This window comes from Anastrepha obliqua, chromosome 4 (genome assembly GCF_027943255.1).
Source record: "Anastrepha obliqua isolate idAnaObli1 chromosome 4, idAnaObli1_1.0, whole genome shotgun sequence".
Taxonomy (NCBI): domain Eukaryota; kingdom Metazoa; phylum Arthropoda; class Insecta; order Diptera; family Tephritidae; genus Anastrepha; species Anastrepha obliqua.
The window spans coordinates 78,081,216-78,103,303 of record NC_072895.1 but is presented as its reverse complement, the minus strand read 5'-3'; the positions used below and the strand labels follow the sequence as shown (position 1 = coordinate 78,103,303).

At 35.0% G+C, this 22,088-nt stretch overlaps 1 protein-coding gene across 1 annotated transcript in view; it reads left to right on the top strand.

Annotated features, from left to right (window-relative positions):
- Positions 1 to 1,247: 1,247 nt before the first annotated feature.
- The window catches only part of LOC129246020 (uncharacterized), a 64,878-nt gene continuing 44,037 nt past the window's right edge, over positions 1,248 to 22,088 (top strand). Inside the window, exon 1 of the mRNA XM_054884513.1 lies at positions 1,248 to 1,387. The gene's annotated coding sequence lies outside the window, so the exon portion shown is untranslated. The remainder of the gene's footprint in view (positions 1,388 to 22,088) is intronic.

Below are 22,088 nucleotides of genomic sequence, written 5' to 3'. Positions count from 1 at the left end.
TTAGTGCTCTTTTATACCCAGAATGTGAAAATGTGTAAGCTTCGAGTTTGTTTCTTTTTTTTTTTTTAATTCAAAGCTACCGAAACTGTAAGTTAAAAAAAACCTATTTCATTAATCAAAATAATGTTAAAACAGGTCACTCTGAGAAGATTTTAGTGATAATGAAAATTTGTTGATTCTTACAAAATTTGATAATTTAAAAGTGCAAATTTAATTTTTGGCTCCGTTATGCAAGAATATTAAATCTTCTTCTCTCCAAACTTCTTAAGATTGAAAACCTTTTTACACATTTTACTGAATGCGAATTAAAACCATAGAAGTGTAATCGTTTCTTCCGGTCATCAATTTTTAGTGGGACATAGGGCATTAAGAGGTGTATTCATAGTAAGAATAAGCAAAAAAATACCAGAAAATACAAAAAAAACCATAATGACATATTTATAAAAAGAGTACATAACCTCAAATATAGCAAAAAAGTCGTTCCCTTAACAAAAGAATTTCGCTTAGCAAAAAAAACTAATAAATTAAATTGTACATAACCATAACACATTTATTTAAAAAAGCGCACATTTTAAAAACAATTTGTAACGCTAACAAAGTTCTTTAAGTAATTCAATAAAATATTGGTATTTTATTTTCTTTAAATGGGCATTTTAGTGCGTTTTTATAGCCAAAGCTAGGCAACACTGCAGTAGCGAGAGAGAGATTTGACTGCTGAAAGCGGAAGAACACCAACAGCAACTGCAATCGCGGGCAATGCTATCAGGTATTAAATAAAATTAAGCTAAATAAAACTGAGTGAATTATTGAACTAATTAAAAAAAAATGTATATTTTACAAAATTATAAACATTACTTTTAATTAGAACAGGATAGAAAAATGTCATGAAGAAAGAAAAAAAATGCTAAATCAAGTTACGAAAATGATAATCTGGCCATGCTGGTGCTAAAACGATGTAACTCATAGTCGAATTCGCTGAGCGCAAAGTAACGGTACCACGATAGGCGCCATCTCATTATTATTACCATCATGTGGAACACTGTTATATTTCGTTCATTGAAAATCACAAGGTTTAAATACTTTATTAAAAAATGAAACAGTAATACTCTATGTAGACATTTATTTCATAAATTTACAAAGTGTTTCAAAAGTTTACTCTGGTCTAAACATTCAATAATATCACGAAAAGGAACACCTTAGTGCGCACAATATTTTGTTTTTTTTTTCTGTATTTTAGGCGGAGCAAATCATTTTGGTGACACAGATCCCACGATATTAAGAAGTTGGCAGAGGCGATGAAAAAGTCTCTTACAATTGGAACAATTGGAACAAATGTAACAACAAAATTAATTCAACATTAACAAAGAGCCATGTTAACAAGGCAACAGTGAGTATACTACAAAAGTTAATGCTATTTTGTCTTCATCCGTGCGAGTTGCAAACTCATTGCCAGCGCTAAGTATTTGTTGTTATAATTGAGTGAAAAAATCTGATTAAAATTTTATTCTATAGCTATAGCCCTGCATAGCAAGACATAGGTATTAAAAAAAAATTAGTATAAAAGCAGAATGTAGGGACCACCATCTACACTTGAGCTTTGCTTTTATGAGAAACAGTGTATTTATTGGCTGGCTAAAGAAAATATATGTACAGTAGATTCTGTTTTGATGCGGTATATACGTTCCGCAAGAAACAGCATAAAAAAAGCTACCAGTTCTATAGTAAAACTATGGATACGTTTCAAAAGTGCTAAAAACCGCATAAATCTAAATACTAGTCCCATATTATGACTATAGATACGTTCCATAGACCGCATGAATCTGAAACAATTAAATAAAATCGCATAAACAAAATATTGTATTTTTGAAAATTACAACTTTATTTAAGAAACGTCAGAATCGAAAAATAAATTTACGTCAGAAATAGAATCAGACAATACCCACATGTTGCGCATCCGTTTAGGATTTGGCATAAAATCACTTCCGTCACTTGAGGAAATGTACACGTCTGATCTGGATTGTGATGCAGGCGGTTCCATACTTGTAGGGTTAGCATTTTTGATATAATCTGTGATGAGTTTTTGCTTAGCTTGTTTAGAATCTTGTTTATATGTACAATTCCCGATAGGTCGACATGCATTTTTTAATTAAAAAAAAAATGCACTATTTCAAAACCGCATAAAAACAGAATCTACTGTATATCAATATAAATATACTTGCGGCGCTTAAATGAAAAAAATAAGAAAGTGTTCTTAAAAAGTATACGTACAGATTTTAACACAAAAAATTATAAAAAAAACGTAAGCAATATTAGCATATTAGAAAGCATGGCAGATATTTCATTAAAAAAAGCTCTATACCAAAGGGTTCAAATTGAATAAAACTCAGAATCATAATATTTTTTTTTTCATTTATTTATTTATTTTATTGACGACAATGTGCATGATACTTGGATCAATAGACATGGAATCGCTCGTCTTATCTATCGCATACAACGCACAGTGATTCAAAATACATCAGATTTTTCCAGAATAAGTTTCCATTTCACATCTCCTTTTTTCGGATAATCCTCAACGAAATTTGCGACGGCATTCCACTTTTCTTCGCCTATCATCATTTCCTCGATTATTTCTTCAGGTGTGAATACACCAATAGCTCGTTGCAGAGTTGTTCCCTTTATGTTCCACCTCTCACATTTGAAGAAGGTGTGCTCCGCATCATCGTGTTCAGTATCTCCGTAAATGCAATTTGATAGGTTCACCTTTCGCATTCGCCGCAAAAACTGAGGTGTTAATTAACTTCGCCGTGATTTCTTTCTACTTACTTTTTTAAATTGGATATTAATCGCTGTCCATTTACCATACCGTTCAGAATTCCATCTTGTCTGCCACATTTATTTTATATATTCAAAATATAATTTCATATAATAAATTTTTTTATAATTTTATATAATAATCTTTGAAATTGCCCAAAAGTTTAAATGAAAAGCAGCACACGTGTGAAAAAGCAGATGTTCTTAAAGTAACGGTACTCCAACGGTGTATCAGCGGTATAATGAAATGCAGAGTGCATATATGTGGCTATAACTTCCCGAAACCATTATCTTTCTTTTCACTCTTTTTCAGATAAGGCATGGATAACTACAACTTAATTAAAGAAATGCAAATCACACCGATTTAAAATTCTCTAAGTTTATTTAGCGCGCCCATTTGTTAGTTCATAAGATTCGCCGAGAAATGAAGGCATCTGGAACACTCTGACCCTGTCAGATCTGCAGAATTTATGCATTGACGAGGCCCCTTCAAAGTCATCTTCGATCTCCGAAATAAATATTACGTTATTCGCAGAAGACTATTTATGTCGTAGCGCATACAAAAACAGCGAGTTATCCAATCTAAACGCCTTCTAAACAAAATTAAACACCCTGAGGCGTCTGAGATGTTATAGTTTTAGTCTGACGTCATACTTATTTACTCAAGGGTTTCGTATAATTCTGATGAATATATCGAGGTTCTAGAGAAACCCTCAATTGATATTGTACGCGGTGACAGCCGATACATCTTTCAGCAAGACTGCTCCTGCATACAGAACGATGGAGATGCAAGATTGGGCGGCTAAAAATTCCCATGACCACATAACTCCGAACTTATGGACGCCTAACTCCCAAGACTTTAATCCCCTGAATAACTACGAGTGGGGTGCAGTTGAACGTGAAACCAATAAGCATTCTCATAACACCATTTCTTCCTTGAAAGCTGCAATTAATACCGTTATGGTCAATATGAATAAAAAGAATTTGATTCGGGCATGTAATTGTTGCCGGACCTGGCTCGATGAGTTTATTGCAGGTCATGGAAATTTTATTGAATGATTTTATAGATATAACTTCTGCTCAAATATGAACGAGACGTTATCAATAAAACGGTCCGCGGATGACATATGGCAAAAATAAATTTTTTTTTTTTGGTAGGACTGTTATAAGCTTACATGGCAAATTTCAGTGTGATATGTCACATAGTTTGTTTTCTGTGCTACTGTAAACAAGTCAAGCTCGAGTGTGTTCTTCGAATTTAACGATGGAAATTCAAGTTGAACAAAGAATTTGTTTGAAATTTTGTTATTCCAACAAAATTTCGGCTTCAGACGCCTTAAAAATGTTGCAGACAACCTATGGGGACTCTGCTCTATCGCGTGCACGTGTTTTCCAGTGGTACAAATCGTTCAAAGAGGGCCGTACATCGGTTGAAAACTTGACTCATGAACGTCGTCCACCAACATCAGTAAATGACGAAAACATCGGAAAAGTAAAGGAAATTGTGCTTGAAAATCGCACAAATCGCAAAATCGGTTAACGCTGAATATTATTTAGACGTTTTAAAGCGTTTGCGCGAGAACATTCGTCTTAAAAGGAAGGAATTGTGGGACAACAAGTCATGGTTCTTGCATCACGATAATGCACCAGCTCATACATCACGTCTTGTTCGCGATTATTTGAACAAAAATAATGTTAATATCGTTCCGCAAGCACCGTATTCGCCTGATATGGCTCCATGTGACTTTTTCCTGTTTCCCAAGCTCAAGTTGCCGCTCCGTGGAAAACATTTTGAGACAATTGAAGTCATAAAAGAGATTTCGAAGAACGCACTCGAGCTTGACTTGTTTACAGTAGCACAGAAAACGAACTATGTGACATATCACGCTGAAATTTGCCATGTAAGCTTATAACAGTCCTACCAAAAAAAAAAAAAAATTATTTTTGCCATATGTCATCCGCGGACCGTTTTATTGATAACGTCTCATTCATATTTGAGCAGAAGGTATAATAAGTTAATGTTGGGTAAAAAATTTGTGAAGTTCCAATAGATTTTGTTCGAAATAAAAGCCAATTATTTGTACTTCCAAGTTGTCCTCAAATACCTTATGCAGCCTATACAATCAATTTTATTACAAATAAACTTTTGGGTCTAGTGAATGTTGAATTTTTATAATTATCGCCGCACTCGTGACACTGTACAACGCTCTGCCGTGTAAGCTGCCACCTCCAAACCAGTTTCATAAATGTGTTACACAAACTTCCGTATTTCAGATCTATTGGGAGCTTCATTTCCCAAGAAGCGCAAATAAGATTACAATATTTTCCAATATTGTTTCATGTGTACGGCTAATTAGTTTTTGCGGATGTTTAAGCTCAATGGCAGTAAAGATTTTAAGAAAATGAGACGTGTCCCCTGAGTTTGGGCCCGCCGTAGCTAACTATGTTTGTTTGCGATATATCGACCTGAGTTCGATTGTTGACAGAAAATATCGAAATAGTAGAAAAAGTGTTTTTAAAAAGTGGCGTCCTTTGGCAAATCGTCTACTTTTTTTTAACCCAACTGTCGTTCGAAGGCATAAAACTATTGGGCGCTCTATTTATAGAACAAATCCAAAGCACACAGGGACGATTACGTACAATAAATCCGTCATACCCTTATTATCTTCCTGCTGGGCAAGTCAAAATCATCAGATACATTTTTCTATTATTTATGTGCATGCATATAAGTATATGTACGTATGTATATGTAGATATACATATATTGCCGGAAATGCAAGTAAACTAATCTTTTCATTTTATAAATCAAGTTCAAGTTTGCCATGTGCTCACTCAGCACCACTTTTTTTAAAACGTAATTGCCGAATGGCTGCATTTTCCAAAAGAAACAAAATAGCTGGCGGTTCAAAGAAAAACTGTTTCATAAAATGTTGCATTCGAGACAAGTTGCGGTAGTTATCAGCAATAACGGGCTTGGGATTGTTGGCTAGTATAACTGTCAACTTGTAGGCATGAAACGTTTTGACGTTCTTCTTCACGACGATTGTTTGTTGTACTCTGCCACAAGCCTTGTTGCCGCCACTTCGTTCACTTGTTGAGCTCATTGAACAATATTTAGCCATTTTTGCATCAAGACAGAAATCACAGTTATGCAAAAAAAGAGCCTTCCGCCTGCTTAATATGGATTTGAATTCATTCCTCTTTGCGGCGAAGAGTATCAAACACGAAAGTGCATGCATTGACGCTACAAAACTTCCGTCGTCGGCATAACCAGTTGTCGAAGATGGCTATACTCGCACTAACTCTTAACGGGCCGCATCGATTTGCCGGATGTTGCGTTGTAACGGCTACGACTTAGCCAGTCACCCAACCTGTTATTTTTCGTTATTTGCTATTTTGGTGCCACATAAACTCGACTGATAATAAACACTTACTCACTTATTGTTTTTAGTTGTTGCTTCATAGCTTTATAGGTGTGTGCGACTCAGACGTAATACTTGTGGAAATGCCTCAGTTTGGAGCGTATACTCGTATGCAATCAAAACAATGCGAATGACACGATTAACATCATGATCGAAAAAGAATCACCTCATTGATTTATGTGGAATGGTCCATAGCTCTCTAAAGGAAATACCAGACATATACAAACATAAGGATATGAAACGTTAGATTTGATATACACTGGCGAAATAATTATAGCACTAGAACTTATGAACAAGTTTTGAAAATTTTCTTTTTTTTAATTTAATTTTAATAGTTTTTTTTCATTCTCCTACGAATAGCGAATATACATATGTATAAATCCGAGTTCAAACTTTTCGTAGATATGTAAAAATGCAACAAATATTCTTCAAAATTTAACGCTTTTTAATCAAAATTTATAGAAAATTTTCGAAAATATAAAAAACTTCACATTGTATTTTGATAGAATAAAGTGCAAGGTTGATGTACGCCAAAAATATCGTTGATTTTTTATAAGCTTTCGAGCTTTTTACGAGCTTTCGTTTTTGTGAGAGAATAAACTCACAGTGAGCCATGCCTTTTTGACAATTCGTATGTGTTGTTATAGGGTGGGCCATGTAAACTTTTTTTAATCGGCTATAAAAAATAAACTAATCAATATTTTTTCAAACTTTTGTTTTTTATTTTGAAGATTGAATATTGTCATTTATGAATGAAAAATAATATCGTTCAAATGACTGCCACGACTGGCTTTACAGTAGGCCATTCGATCAACCCAATTTTTAAGCACATTTTCGATTATTTGGGCTCCAATTTCATGAATGGCAACTTCGATTTCGTGTTTAAAAGCATCACTCGTCTCTGGATGATTCGCATAGCATTTGTCCTTAACGGTCCCCACAAAAAATAGTCCAACGGGCTTAAATCACAGCTCAGAGGCGGCCATTTGATATCGGAATTTCGGCTGATTAATCGGTTTTCAAAACCCGTAGCCAAAAGTCCGAGTGTAACTTTGGCAGTGTGACAAGTTGCACCGTCCTGTTGAAACCAAATGTCGTCCATGTCATCCTCTTACATTTTTGGAAACAACTCGTTGAGCATGTCACAGTAACGCTCGCCATTTACTGTAACTGCGGCTCCTCGCTCATTTTCGAAAAAAAATGGCCCGATGATGCCGCCAGACCAAAAACCACGCCAAACAGTGACTTGTTGTGGATGCATTTGCTTCTCTCCAGTAGCGTGTGGATTTTCTGAGCCCAAATTCGACAATTTTGCTTATTGACGTAGCCACCGATGTGAAAATCAGAAAAGAAGAAGAAGACTCACCACTTTAAAAATAGGTTTTCAATATTTCCCAATTTGGTTCAAGCGTAGAGCGTCTCATTTCGTAAATGTCAAGCCTTTAAGTAAATTATGAACACATTTGACATGTCATTTGTGTTACCATTCTCAAAAAAATTGGTGGTTCAAAAAGCAAACGCTATATGGCCCACCCTGTAGTTTACTTCCTCATGAAAAGCAAATGAGGTAAACGTGTCTAAGAATTTTATATGATGTTTCAATCAGTGATAAGATTCTCAATAATAAATAAAAGGTTCGCTCAGTAACCAGCTTTCTCGTTCCCTCTGGACGAATCGGCGCCCTTAGCAAGACACTGGGTTGCTAGCTCCAGAAATCTTGAGAAAAGGGAGGCAAAAAATAGTTGTAGAAAAATATTTAATTTTCAAAATGGTGTGTTTAGAGCAACAACATACCGCTTAATTAAGAATATCATTGAGTCATTAGGGCGCCCAAAAGGACTTTTAGACCATCAGAGACCGATGCATTTCAAATATAGGTTGCGGAAGTACTTACCAAGTTACTTTAAAAATACCTAATTTACCAAGAATGATGCATTAAGCAACATGTAATTGATCACAGACCGCAACACCTTATGTTTTGTCACTCATGACAACGTGTAAACGGATGAGGTGGTGATCATGAAGGAATTCATGTCAAGAGCTAGCATTGGATATTCCTGACGCGATCGATGCATCAATTAATTAAAAAATTACACAAATAAAAAAAATTCGAAATTCCAAGCCTACGTAGGAAAAGCGTAGTAAAGTAAGGTGTATAGGTTAGCTTGGTTAGCAATAAGCCGCGCATAGACCTTTTGGTCCCTAGCGATACCAGATGGAGACCGACCTCTATGAATACCTAAAGTAGACATCATGTAGGATGTCAGCGCTTTTGGCGAATCTAAGTAGGGCTGGGAGCTCCGCTTTTGAGACGTCTTCCAGACCCTCAAACAGTGGGGCTCCCAGGCATCTTAGTCGCGTTTTTGATAATGTCGGACAAACGCACAGAAGGTGTTCTAAAGTCTCCTCAACATCCTCTCTGCATTTTCTGCGTTTGACCATGTTAGCAATCCCTAGCTTGTACGCATGTGCAGCCAATAGATTGTGACCTGTTAGCATACCTATGATAGTTCTGCATTAAAGTAAGGTGTAAGTATGTTCAAAGTTTCTTTTTGGTCAATAAAATTTATGATGAATTCATTTCTTCCATGAAAATATTCATTATAAACCTATTTTGCTGAGGTCATTATGACCCATAATAGTTTCAGATTTTTCGGTTTTAAATTTAAAAATTAATTCTCGAAATATAATTCTTGAACTAAATTAATTAATTTTTGTTGCAGGGAATTTTGCTAATAACTTCTGTTTGTACCAAATATTTATTAATACAAATAAATATTTATATGTGCCAAATATATTTACTTTGTCCATAGAATATAATATGTTATTTATATTTAAATATTTTAAATCGCTTGCAATTGGTTACCATTTAATTTTTAATACTTATTAATTTTTTTACACTTTCTTTACCTTTTTAAATGAAACCTTTTAATAATTGAATTATGTAAAACAAGGCGCATTCAATGGCGCAATAACAATGTTTTGTACGTTTGATTGTCAAAGCAAAGTATTGGCAAAGTAAATAGAAGTAAGAAAAAATGAATTCGCCTTGTTTCATTCTGGACTGACAGCCACATGGACACGGCGAAAGAAAAAAATAATTTAGCTGATTTACCGATACCACATTTAATAGATTCACCTTGATGTGAAAGGATACAAAAATCACGTTTGAAGTAAAAATCACTAGCTTACGTAGTTATTTTATAAGTTTTGTTTTGGTTTGCTTTTGCTTCAAAACTTTGTTAAAATGTTTGATTCGAAAATGAATCCCACTTTTGAACAACAACCTTTTTGCATCTACATATGCCAATTGGGTATAGGGTTATCTAATAAGAGTGTTATTTTGATAATCAAAGAAAAAATCTTTTTTTTTAATATAAATTATCGGATGTTTATTTCATTATAAGGAAGAAGGTATACCGTTAATAGAGGAAAATAACATCAGGCAAATAACCACCACGACCACTCTTACATGACGACATCCTTTTCATGAAATTTTCCATAACCGAATTGCTAAGTAGCTGCCCTATGTCCTCGATAGCCTCACGAATTCCATCTTTGAGGTCTTGGGGTTGACCTTCTCTTTCATGTGGCTCCAAAAAAAAATTCACAAGGTGTTAAATCACAAGATCTCGGTGGACAATTGTGATCACTTCTTCGAGAGATAACACGGTCCGGAAACTTTTCCCGTAAAAGATCAATGGTTTCGTTGCTTGTGTGACACGTAGCGCCTTCTTGTTGAAAATAAACGTTGTCCAGATCAATACCATCCAATTCCGGCCATAAAAAATTGTTAATCATCTCTCGATAGCGCAATCCATTCTCCTGTAACACCTGTTATTGGAAAGTCCTTACATCACAGACATTTTTAAGCTGCTAATCGTGTTTCCGTTAATTTCTAAAAATACACTTTCCGAAAGTTGTATACCATTTAAACATTCTGCCTTTGGTTTGATCAACTTTCCCCGCTTTTGACCTATTCATGACCATCCAATCTCTGAAAACAACTGTCTTCAAGCGGCACTGTTCAGACCCAGTCGTTAAGCTTCGAGGTGGAGGACAGTGGAAAGTCTTTTTTTAAGAGATGCCTGTATGCCCTAGGTCTAGCAATTAGGGCGATAGCAGAACTTATGACTTCACTGTTATTTGGCCTCGAGTGAAGATCAACCTTAATTTGTTTTCTAGTTCTCTTAAGGGGTAACACCACTGTAGAAATTTCAAAAAATTGATTTTTTTTTTATAAGCTTCAAAAATTCTTTGAACGTTTTAAAATACAGAACAAAAAGAGGATGTCTGTAAAGTCGGTTTACTGACGATAGTTTAACGTGATAACGTCATAAGAAAATATTGATTGAATGGTTGCATTTTTCAAAAGAAAATTTGAATTTTATTTGTTTGATAGATAATTTGTATGGATATAGAGAATGAGTTCACATTAACACAACATAACATAACATAATATAACAAAACATAACATAACATAACATAACATAACATAACATAACATAACATAACATAACATAACATAACATAACATAACATAACATAACATAACATAACATAACATAACATAACATACCATAACATAACATAACATAAAATAACATAACATAACATAACAAACATAACATAACATAACATAACATAACATAACATAACATAACATAACATAACATAACATAACATAACATAACATAACATAACATAACATAACATAACATAACATACCATAACATAACATAACATAACATAACATAACATAACATAACATAACATAACATAACATAACATAACATAACATAACATACCATAACATAACATTACATTACATTACATAACATAACAAATTACCCCGTATTAAAGCACTTATCAACAGCTTTCATTTGATACCCATATTGTACATACACAACCAAAGGTTACCCGGGTCCACGTTTTGACCTATATCTCGAGACCCCAGTCACGGAGCGGCATGAAAAATACTCTGTACAAAAGCATTCACCAACAGTTTTCATTTGATACCCATATTGTACATACACGTCCGAAGGTTACCCGGGTCCACGTTTTCACCTATATCTTGAGACCCTATCTACCAATAGGTATTCAAACTATACGGAAATCATCTTCAATACCTACTTAACAATGTGTGTAAGTTTGGTTTAATTCGGTTCAAAGACACGGCGGGTCCACGTTTTGGCATATATTTCGAGACCCTAGTCATCAATAGGTATGAAAACTACCCCGTATTAAAGCACTTATAAACAGCTTTCATTTGATACCTATATTGTACATACACAACCAAAGGTTACCCGGGTCCACGTTTTGACCTATATCTCGAGACCCCAGTCACGGAGCGGCATGAAAAATACTCTGTACTAAAGCATTCACCAACAGCTTCAATTTGATATCCATATTGTACAAACACATTCTAGGGTCCACGTTTTGGTGTCTATCTCGAGACCCTAGTCACGGAGCAGCATGAAACATACTCTGGATTAAAGCATTCACCAACAGCTTCCATTTGATACCCATATTGTACATACACATCCGAAGGTTACCCGGGTCCACGTTTTGACCTATATCTCGAGCCCTCGGTCCAGTAGTTTTGAGCCTATTCATTACAAACAAACAAAGTTTTTCTCTTTATAATATTAGTATAGACAACATATCTTATAAGGTATATGGTAAATATTACCATACATTTTTTCCTTCATATATAATAAAAAAATTTATAATTATAACATTAAAACAACAGGTATTATTAACAAACTTGGTTTTATTTTAAATTCTTCAAGTGAATCAAATTAATAATAATCAATAAGAAGGCATATGCAAATACAAATACGTGAATTTATATATGTACATTTGCGCATATACATACATACATATATACGCTCACTTAAGTAGGAGAGAGCAAGATATCGAACGTTGCCGTTCGTTTGCTTTGTTTGCTTTGTCGTTCGTTCCGCCCTTTCGCTTGCAGTTCATTCAATGCAATGAGCAAGGTAACGGCAATGAGCAAGGTAACACTAATATGAGCAAGGTAACACTAATGAGCAAGGTAACACTAATATGAGCAAGGTAACGGCAATGAGCAAGGTAACACTAATATGAGCAAGGTAACTACATATGAACAGTAATGAGCAAGGTAACACTAATATGAGCAAGGTAACGGCAATGAGCAAGGTAACTACATATGAACAGTAATGAGCAAGGTAACGACACATTTTTTCGTGCGTGCAGCCTGTTAAATCGAATTATAAGACGTTATCACGTCAAAAGTTTTATACGTTACCGAAGTCTATTTCATAAATATTTTAAGCTTTTAACCAAGCGTTAGTGACTGCTACCTAACGACTTCTCCAAATTTCCAAACTTTAAACGCGTTTTTCTCAAAACACGTTTTCTGAAATTGGCACGCAGCATAACTCAAACAATCAGGTTTTTCACTACGTCTGTATAATAACCTTCTTAAGAGAAGAGCGTAGGGGATTTTCGATAGATTAATTTAAACGATTGTTATAATTATTTAAGTGCCGTTTTTTTAGTCCAAAATAAAGTTTTTTCCTTCAAATGCTTGCTAATTCCACAAAAATAAATATTTTTTAAATCCCCTACGTGTTTCTCTAGCTATGCTTATCTAGATTAAGAAAAAAAATATTTCTTTGTTCCAGATTAAAATTTGCACCCTCTATGCTGCGTGCCGCGGAGCTCCTTCAAGAGAAACCACATTACAAAAATGTCTCCAATGCCGCCATTTTGTAAAATTTTTCGATCACACTTTGCAACTGAGATCGACCAATAATAATTTTGACGTGATAACGTCTTATAATTCGATTTAACAGGCTGCACGCACGAAAAAATGTGTCGTTACCTTGCTCATTAGTGTTACCTTGCTCATATGCAGTTACCTTGCTCATTAGTGTTACCTTGCTATTTAGTGTTACCTTGCTCTTTAGTGTTACCTTGCTCATATGCAGTTACCTTGCTCATTAGTGTTACCTTGCTATTTAGTGTTACCTTGCTCATATGCAGTTACCTTGCTCATTAGTGTTACCTTGCTCTTTAGTGTTACCTTGCTCATATGCAGTTACCTTGCTCATTAGTGTTACCTTGCTATTTAGTGTTACCTTGCTCATTAGTGTTACCTTGCTCATTAGTGTTACCTTGCTCTTTAGTGTTACCTTGCTCATATGTAGTTACCTTGCTCATTAGTGTTACCTTGCTCTTTAGTGTTACCTTGCTCTTTAGTGTTACCTTGCTCATATGTAGTTACCTTGCTCATTAGTGTTACCTTGCTCTTTAGTGTTACCTTGCTCTTTAGTGTTACCTTGCTCATATGCAGTTACCTTGCTCATTAGTGTTACCTTGCTATTTAGTGTTACCTTGCTCATTAGTGTTACCTTGCTCATTAGTGTTACCTTGCTCTTTAGTGTTACCTTGCTCATATGTAGTTACCTTGCTCATTAGTGTTACCTTGCTCTTTAGTGTTACCTTGCTCTTTAGTGTTACCTTGCTCATTAGTGTTACCTTGCTATTTAGTGTTACCTTGCTCATTAGTGTTACCTTGCTCATATGTAGTTACCTTGCTCACTGCCGTTACCTTGCTCATTTGTCGTTACCTTGCTCATTGCATTGCATGAACTGCAAGCGAAAGCGCGGAACGAACGACAAAGCAAACAAAGCAAACGAACGGCAACGTTCGACATCTTGCTCTCTCCTACTTAAGGGAGCGTATATATGTATGTATATGCGCATATGTACATATATAAATTCACGTATTTGTATTTGCATATGCCTTCTTATTGATTATTATTAATTTGATTCACTTGAAGAATTTAAAATAAAACCAAGTTTGTTAATAATACCTGTTGTTTTAATGTTATAATTATAAATTTTTTTATTATATATGAAGGAAAAAATGTATTTTAATATTTACCATATACCTTATAAGATATGTTGTCTATACTAATATTATAAAGAGGAAAACTTTGTTTGTTTGTAATGAATAGGCTCAAAACTACTGGACCGAGGGCTCGAGATATAGGTCAAAACGTGGACCCGGGTAACCTTCGGATGTGTATGTACAATATGGGTATCAAATGGAAGCTGTTGGTGAATGCTTTAGTCCAGAGGACCCTAGAATGTGTTTGTACAATATGGATATCAAATGAAAGCTGTTGATAAGTGTTTTAATACGGGGTAATTTTCATACCTATTGATGACTAGGGTCTCAAAATATATGCCAAAACGTGAACCCGCCGTGTCTTTGAACCGAATTAAACCAAACTTACACACATTGTTAAGTAGGTATTGATGATGATTTCCGTATAGTTTGAATACCTATTGGTAGATAGGGTCTCGAGATATAGGTCAAAACGTGGACCCGGGTAACCTTCGGACGTGTATGTACAATATGGGTATCAAATGAAAGCTGTTGGTGAATGGTTTATGTTATGTTATGTTATGTTATGTTATGTTATGTTATGTTATGTTATGTTATGTTATGTTATGTTATGTTATGTTATGTTATGTTATGTTATGTTATGTTATGTTATGTTATGTTATGTTATGTTATGTTATGTTATGTTATGTTATGTTATGTTATGTTATGTTATGTTATGTTATGTTATGTTATGTTATGTTATGTTATGTTATGTTTTGTTATGTTATGTTATGTTATGTTATGTTATGTTATGTTATGTTATGTTATGTTATGTTATGTTATGTTATGTTATATTATGTTATGTTATGTTATGTTATATTATGTTATGTTATGTTATGTTATGTTATGTTATGTTATGTTATGTTATGTTATGTTATGTTATGTTATGTTATGTTATGTTATGTTATGTTATGTTGTGTTGTGTTGTGTTGTGTATTGTTAATGTTAACTTATTCTCTATATTCATACAAAATATCTATCAAACAAATAAAATTAAAATTTTCTTTTGAAAAATGCAACCATTCAATCAGTATTTTCTTATGACGTTATCACGTTAAACTATCGTCAGTAAACCGACTTTACAGACAACCTCTTTTTCAACATTATAAATATGTGGCAATATACAGATAGCTTTACCCAACTCCGCTCAATTATCCATTACACTTCTTACTGATTTTCAACTTTTGAGTTCGCTGTGTTGGTACTATGTCTGGATTCAAACGCTTTCGCTTTACGCCTGCAGTAGAAAAGTCGTTTGGACTGAAATTTAAACGAATTGTCAAGTAAGCATGCATATATTTTGAGTCAGCTACTTGGCTCATCGCAGTCTGCCTCCACAAAGCCTATTAAGCATTCCAAGATTTTTACTTTCCGCGCTAAAATTTTTCTGGGCAGAAGTTTAATTTTAAGATTTCAATTTCTATCTTAAAAGGAATTATTCGCGGCAATAAAATATTAATAAGTTCCTTTTAAATTATATTAACCAGTTAACTGTGGCGCTCCCATTTAAAAGTGCGCACAGTTTTGTGTCGCCAGAATTGAGCTATGACGAGTATATTCGTCAATCACAGAGTAAGTTGCGCTGGTAAGATATTGGATAAAAAAGATGGGTTAATTTTATAAAATTAAAAAATTTATTTTCTTTGCTTCTTTGGTTAAATAAGCATATATAATATTACATACATATTAAACTAAAAACGCAATAAATTCAATTAAATATTATACATATAAAAGTAAGAATTCAAATTCTTGCTGTAGAGTGATACTCAGCGAAACAGGGTATTATACATAATGGGACTTTGCAAATCGGGATTCCTTCCTGATTTTTGACTTTTGCCTTTGCCCCTTTTAGGTTAACATCTGAAAAATGTTATCATCGCACATAAATAAATTCATTATGCGAACTGGTGAACTTTTTCAACCAGTGCATACGGGAAAGCATGACATCATCTCAAACTGTTTATATTTTCTATTTGTTTGTTTTATTCCGGCATAGCCTCAAAATATTCTAAACATCTTGAAATTTGAGAATATGTGTTGTTTTTCTCAAAAATTGTAATTTAAATAGCCAATGGTCACTAATTTATACGCATGACGAGTATACTCGTCAATACACAAAATTTTGCCACTTATCCATGACGAGTATACTCGTCAATCACAGTTAACTGGTTAATGCGACTCGCATGATGAAAAAGTCACAATTTTCAAGAAGAAAATAATATCTGCTGAAATATTTTTCCTTACTTGTCTTCCAGAAATCTCCTGGTATGTGGTTGTTCCCTATTTTCTGAAGCTGTGCAGTCCATACAAAGAATTCGCCAAATTTCAGTTATCCAAATAATACGGCGGCCGCCGTAGGCGAATGGGTTGGTGCGTGACTATCATTCGGAATTCACAGAGAGAACGTTGGTTCGAATCTCGATGAAAACACCAAAATTAACACCATTTTTCTAATAGCGGTCGCCCCTCGGCAGGCAATGGCAAACCTCCGAGTGTATTTCTGCCATGAAAAAGATCCTCATAAGGATCCCTGTAGGTCCCTGAATTTGTGGAACAACATCAAGACGCACACCACAAATACGAGGAGGAGCTCGGCCAAACACCCAAAAAGGGTTTACGCGACAATATATATATATATAAATAAAGATTGTTGTGATCTCGGAGGCACATGAAGATTTTTGGAATAGTACTTTCAGATGCCGAACAATCTCTTTGAGAAAACAGAAAATATTGATGCAGAAAAAACTCAATTTAAACAAAAAAAAAAAATGTTTTTTCCCAATGAACTTAAAGTGCTCAGGTTATCTCGGAGCCAGATTCAGATGAAGGCTTTTGGTTCTTTGTCTAAAACTGTTAGTCGGCGCGGTGTTGGGGTCTACACTTAGCTGACGTATATTCTTATATTTATGCCGTACGCAGTAGATGCGATGGCTTGGCAATCTGCCTATGTTATCAGTGTTCTGACTTTCTTAATCGATTATCACAAGGAATGCTCTTAAACGGGCGGTAGGTTTCGCTCTAACTCAGTACAATCTGAGTTTTCTTCTTCCCTCTGATATCTTAGCATCATTAAGGCTTTCTCCAATTCAGTATTGCAAGTACAAACAAATTTGACTAAACACAACAAACCAAAAATTCAATTGTGATTGAAAAGAAGCCGACCAGGAAACTCAAGATCGGCATACTCCCTTTTGATAGCAAAACAGGAAATTGTATACCCGTCACTTGGCTCAATTTGGTATCCCTGCAGAACGATGGCGAACCATTAGCTCCATCAAAATAGTGGCTCCTCAAATGTTTTTTGTTTTTTGCAAGCATGTTTTATTCCAATACAAATTCAGTTCAACTCGGCTTAAAAATGATTACGGCGGAATATTTTAGGTTTTATTACCTATTACTACCTCTTCAGAAGATATAGTGGACAGTGGTAGTCCATAAACTCCCAACCCTGTCAGGTTTACAACTTCGCGACCACAAACAGTCGGAGTCGGAGTTTCAGATTATGGCATGCAAAGTTTGACCCAGAAATTTGGAGAATCTCAAGTGCATCTCTCTTAATGCGCAGCGTCTTCCGTATGTAACCGTACCTGGTACAATGGCCAGACAGCTTAAGAGCATTAAGTATAAAATGTGATTATTTCCAATAATTTTGTCAGTTTAGTTTTTCCGAAACCTTATTATGTATTGAAAAAATATAAAAAAAATCACTGCAACAAAACGAAATCTTGATATCCATTTACTTTTTTTCATTGTATTTACAAATTTCGTTCTGATCCACTTATCTTAAAAATTATATTATTTTATAATTTATTAAGAAAAAAATGTCTCGGTATGCGCATGTAATAACTTAACAGGTGCACATACGCATGTATGTAGGTATGCATGTATGCATATATGGTATAGTATATTCATAGGTGGGCACACTGCATTATAAATTTACTACATTACAAAAAGCAGTAATCAGTAAAATTTTACTGATAATGAAGCTTAATTTTCATTACCAGTAAACTTTTACTGATTACTGAAAAAAATTGCAGTAAAAATATTTTTTTACTGATTACTGAAAAAATTGCAGTAAAAATATTTTTTTACTGATTACTGAAAAAAATTGCAGTAAAAATATTTTTTTACTGATTACTGAAAAAAATTGCAAAAAAATTACTGATAATGTAATTTGATTTGCATTATCAGTATAATATTTACTGTTTATGGGAAGTCAAAATGTAATACACTCTCATCACGAAATTCAATCATTTATGTACTCAATAATTCTTTCTTTTTTTTGGTTTCTCTTATTTTCCTAAATATATTAACAAAATAATAACCCCCTAACTGTAACTGTCGTACAATCCAAACAAAAGAATTGGATGAATATGCAAAGAGAAAAACAGGCCAATAAATATTTATTGCACGCTACACATATCTATACAACATAGAAAGAGTGGTCAAGTATGGAAAAGTAGCCTGTGCCAAAACTCGTATTCTACCTCAACCACCTCAAAAAACATTGTTCGACTTCGGGGATGAAAGTAATGGTAAACTTTTTACACTTGCTTTTCAATTAAATATTTGTTTTATGCATACTATATTTACTTAAATAGATATTAGCATACAATGTGGTTCCACTGACTCGGAAAATTATCTTCAAGAAACGCTCTTATACCTGGCCGAACGAGAAGAAACAACAAGTTGCCTAAATAATTATCAGGCTAAATATAATACCCCATTACCGTCATCTGCACCTGTAGAACGGTTGTTTTCATTCGCTGGAATTGTAAATCGGTCCAAAAGGCAAAAACTGCAATTTTTTTCAGTAATCAGTAAAAAAATATTTTTACTGCAATTTTTTTCAGTAATCAGTAAAAAAATATTTTTACTGCAATTTTTTTCAGTAATCAGTAAAATAATATTTTTACTGCAATTTTTTTTCAGTAATCAGTAAAAAAATATTTCTACTGCAATTTTTTTCAGTAATCAGTAAAAAAATATTTTTACTGCAATTTTTTTTCAGTAGTCAGTAAAAAAATATTTTTACTGCAATTTTTTTCAGTAATCAGTAAAAAAATATTTTTACTGCAAATTTTTTTCAGTAATCAGTAAAAGTTTACTGGTAATGAAAATTAAATTGCAATATCAGTAAAATATTATATTTACTGCATTTTTACTGTTACTGCTAAGTGCCCACCTATGAGTATATTACGCCAAAGCCTTCTTAACTGCTTCTATCTGTGTACTTAATGATTTATTTTGTACAATATTTTCGGTAAAACCTTCGATAGTGTGAACAAATTAAATTCAATCAGCAATTCAATGTCAAAAAGCATACCAAGTTTATTTCGCTTATTCACAAACATACATATACCTATATACGCCTGTTTAAATAAATGCTTTATGTATGTATTTTATGCATAACGACATAACTTTTGAAGCACAACATAAAGAAGAACCTCTAAATACTTGCCATTAAAGTCACGTCGCAAATATATTATTGGCTTATTTTCATATTCGCCTGAAATTTACATCCATGGCATGGTACATATACAGTTATACCTATGCCAAACTCAAGTATTTCGCTTGTTTACATTGTGTGAATAAAGAAATGCGGGCATAGGGTTTTCCAATACAGACGAATCGATGTAGGCAGTCTTTTGTTTTGATAGTACCTGCCAAATATGAATGCAAAAACTCTATAATTAGCAATTGGAGGATATGATTATCTCTCGCGGAGGTGACGTGAATTGGACTCCAAGATCACGCGACTTGAAGACACCAAACTTTTTTGGATTAATGGCTGGCCTAGGACATTAAACTGCAATCGACTTAAAGTAAACATAACCTTGGCCTTTTTATCAAGCGTAGCCTGTATGCAGCAAAGTCATTGGGTGTTTCGCGCGACCATGCCTATTGGTTGGTTTGTAATCATGGATATCCAGCTGCATTCGATTGGTGGTCTCCTAATACTGGGCCTCTGGGGAGGTAGAATGATATACTGCTATAGCCGACACCCCCGCTTCCCCATATTTCATTCAGATCAGCCGCGTTTGCTAGGTCTAAGAACGCAAACCATTATGGACATGATCATAAAATTCAACCAATCAGCATGGGGCAAACGAGCCTCTAACCAGGTGGCACACCATACCGGTCCCTCGAGTATCCACACTAACCATATTTCAAGACAAGCTGGTGATGACACAACCAATGATTCTAGGTGCAGAGAGAACGTCATGAGAAAAGTTAGCTATCTCGAAAGCAGGTTTGCTACATACCTGCCTTCGGAAAGCAGGATTAGCTATTTCCTCACACAAGTTAGCGGTTCTGTCATTGTATCCGAGATGTGGACGAATAGTAGGAGGAGACCTCAATCATAGCGAAGGAAAACGTTTTCCCCTTTCGAGGACAAACCTGGGGCCAAAGAGGTGACCAAGCTGTAATCAATTCCACAACAAAAGTGGAGCCTGGTAATTAAAATGTTATTTGCGGAATAAGGGGAAATCCCCTCAGATCAGGGGCCTGTCCAGGCGATGTGTAAATCAGGCGCGTCAAAATATTGAAGTGTGTGTACGGAAGATTGATACATACGTATAAGTCTGCGAGATCGCGTCTGAATGTGGTGTTTCGGGCAAATGTTCCAATCGACCCATATCCAGAGCCTTGGTTTTGGAAATGCCTACCGATATTACGGTAGTTTTGGACTTGATCAGACTGAGCAACCCTGATTTCTTTTTACACGACTGAAATGTCGTGCAGTTTTGCAGAAGCATGCGGCACTTTCGCAACCTTAAACTTCAGGATCAATTGCAGCTTCCAAGCTCCTATTGATCCTCTATCTTTGTGAGCAAGATATGTCGAAATCTTTTTCCTCGACAGAATCAGTCAAGGCCACTACGGCGGCAACTAAATGCGCCATGAACTGTGGGTAGCTTCCAACTCGAACCTGGCGTCTTGCTGATGCACTGAAGACCAACATACACGATACATGTCATAGCTGAAATACAGCCGCATACAATCGAAAATGTGTTGAAAAATCGGACCGATCGTATGGGATGGTGCATGGCTAGCCGAGGCAGCCATATGAATGAAGTTGTGTTTCATCATTAACCGGAAGGATTGTACTTCAAAATAAAAAAACAGGTTGGAAAAATATTCAGTAGTTTCTTTTTTATAGCATTTTTAATTCCGTAAAGTTATATGGCGGACCCTTTATACCTATATATAATTGGCGCGTACACCTTTTTGGGTGTTTGGCCGAGCTCCTCCTCCTCTTTGTGGTGTGCGTCTTGACGTTGTTCCAAAATAGAGGGACCTACTGTTTTAAGCCGGAATACACTCGGCAGAAATACACTCGGAGGTTTGCCATTGCCTGCCGAGGGGCGACCGCTATTAGAAAAATGTTTTTCTTAATTTTGGTGTTTCACCGAGATTCGAACCAAGGTTCTCTCTGTGAATTCCGAATGGTAGTCACGCACCAACCCATTCGGCAACGCGGCCACAAATATATACTTACTAAATCGAGAAATAAATGTATTATATATTAACAATTCTACTATGTGGTAGTCGCAGTGAAAAACTTAGGGAAGAAGTCGTGGTTAGTTTCTTGCTAATGGCCAACGAAGTTGATGATGAATACCTCTGCGAATAGGTAAAGACGCTGTTACTCTTACCTTCACAATCTCCTTTTGACGTGATATCGCTTATGTGAATTTATCAGAAAAAGGAATTTTGAGGTCCCGAAGACCTCTAATAGAAAATTCCACTTTTCCATGCTGCCTCATGAACACTATGGGAAAATATTTGCTTTACAACGAATGGTGTGTAGTTGTATTTCTACTATACCAGGGATGGCCAACTTGATTAGACCCAAGATCTACTGTTCACTGACGACACCCTGTGGGATCTACCAATTACATACTTCT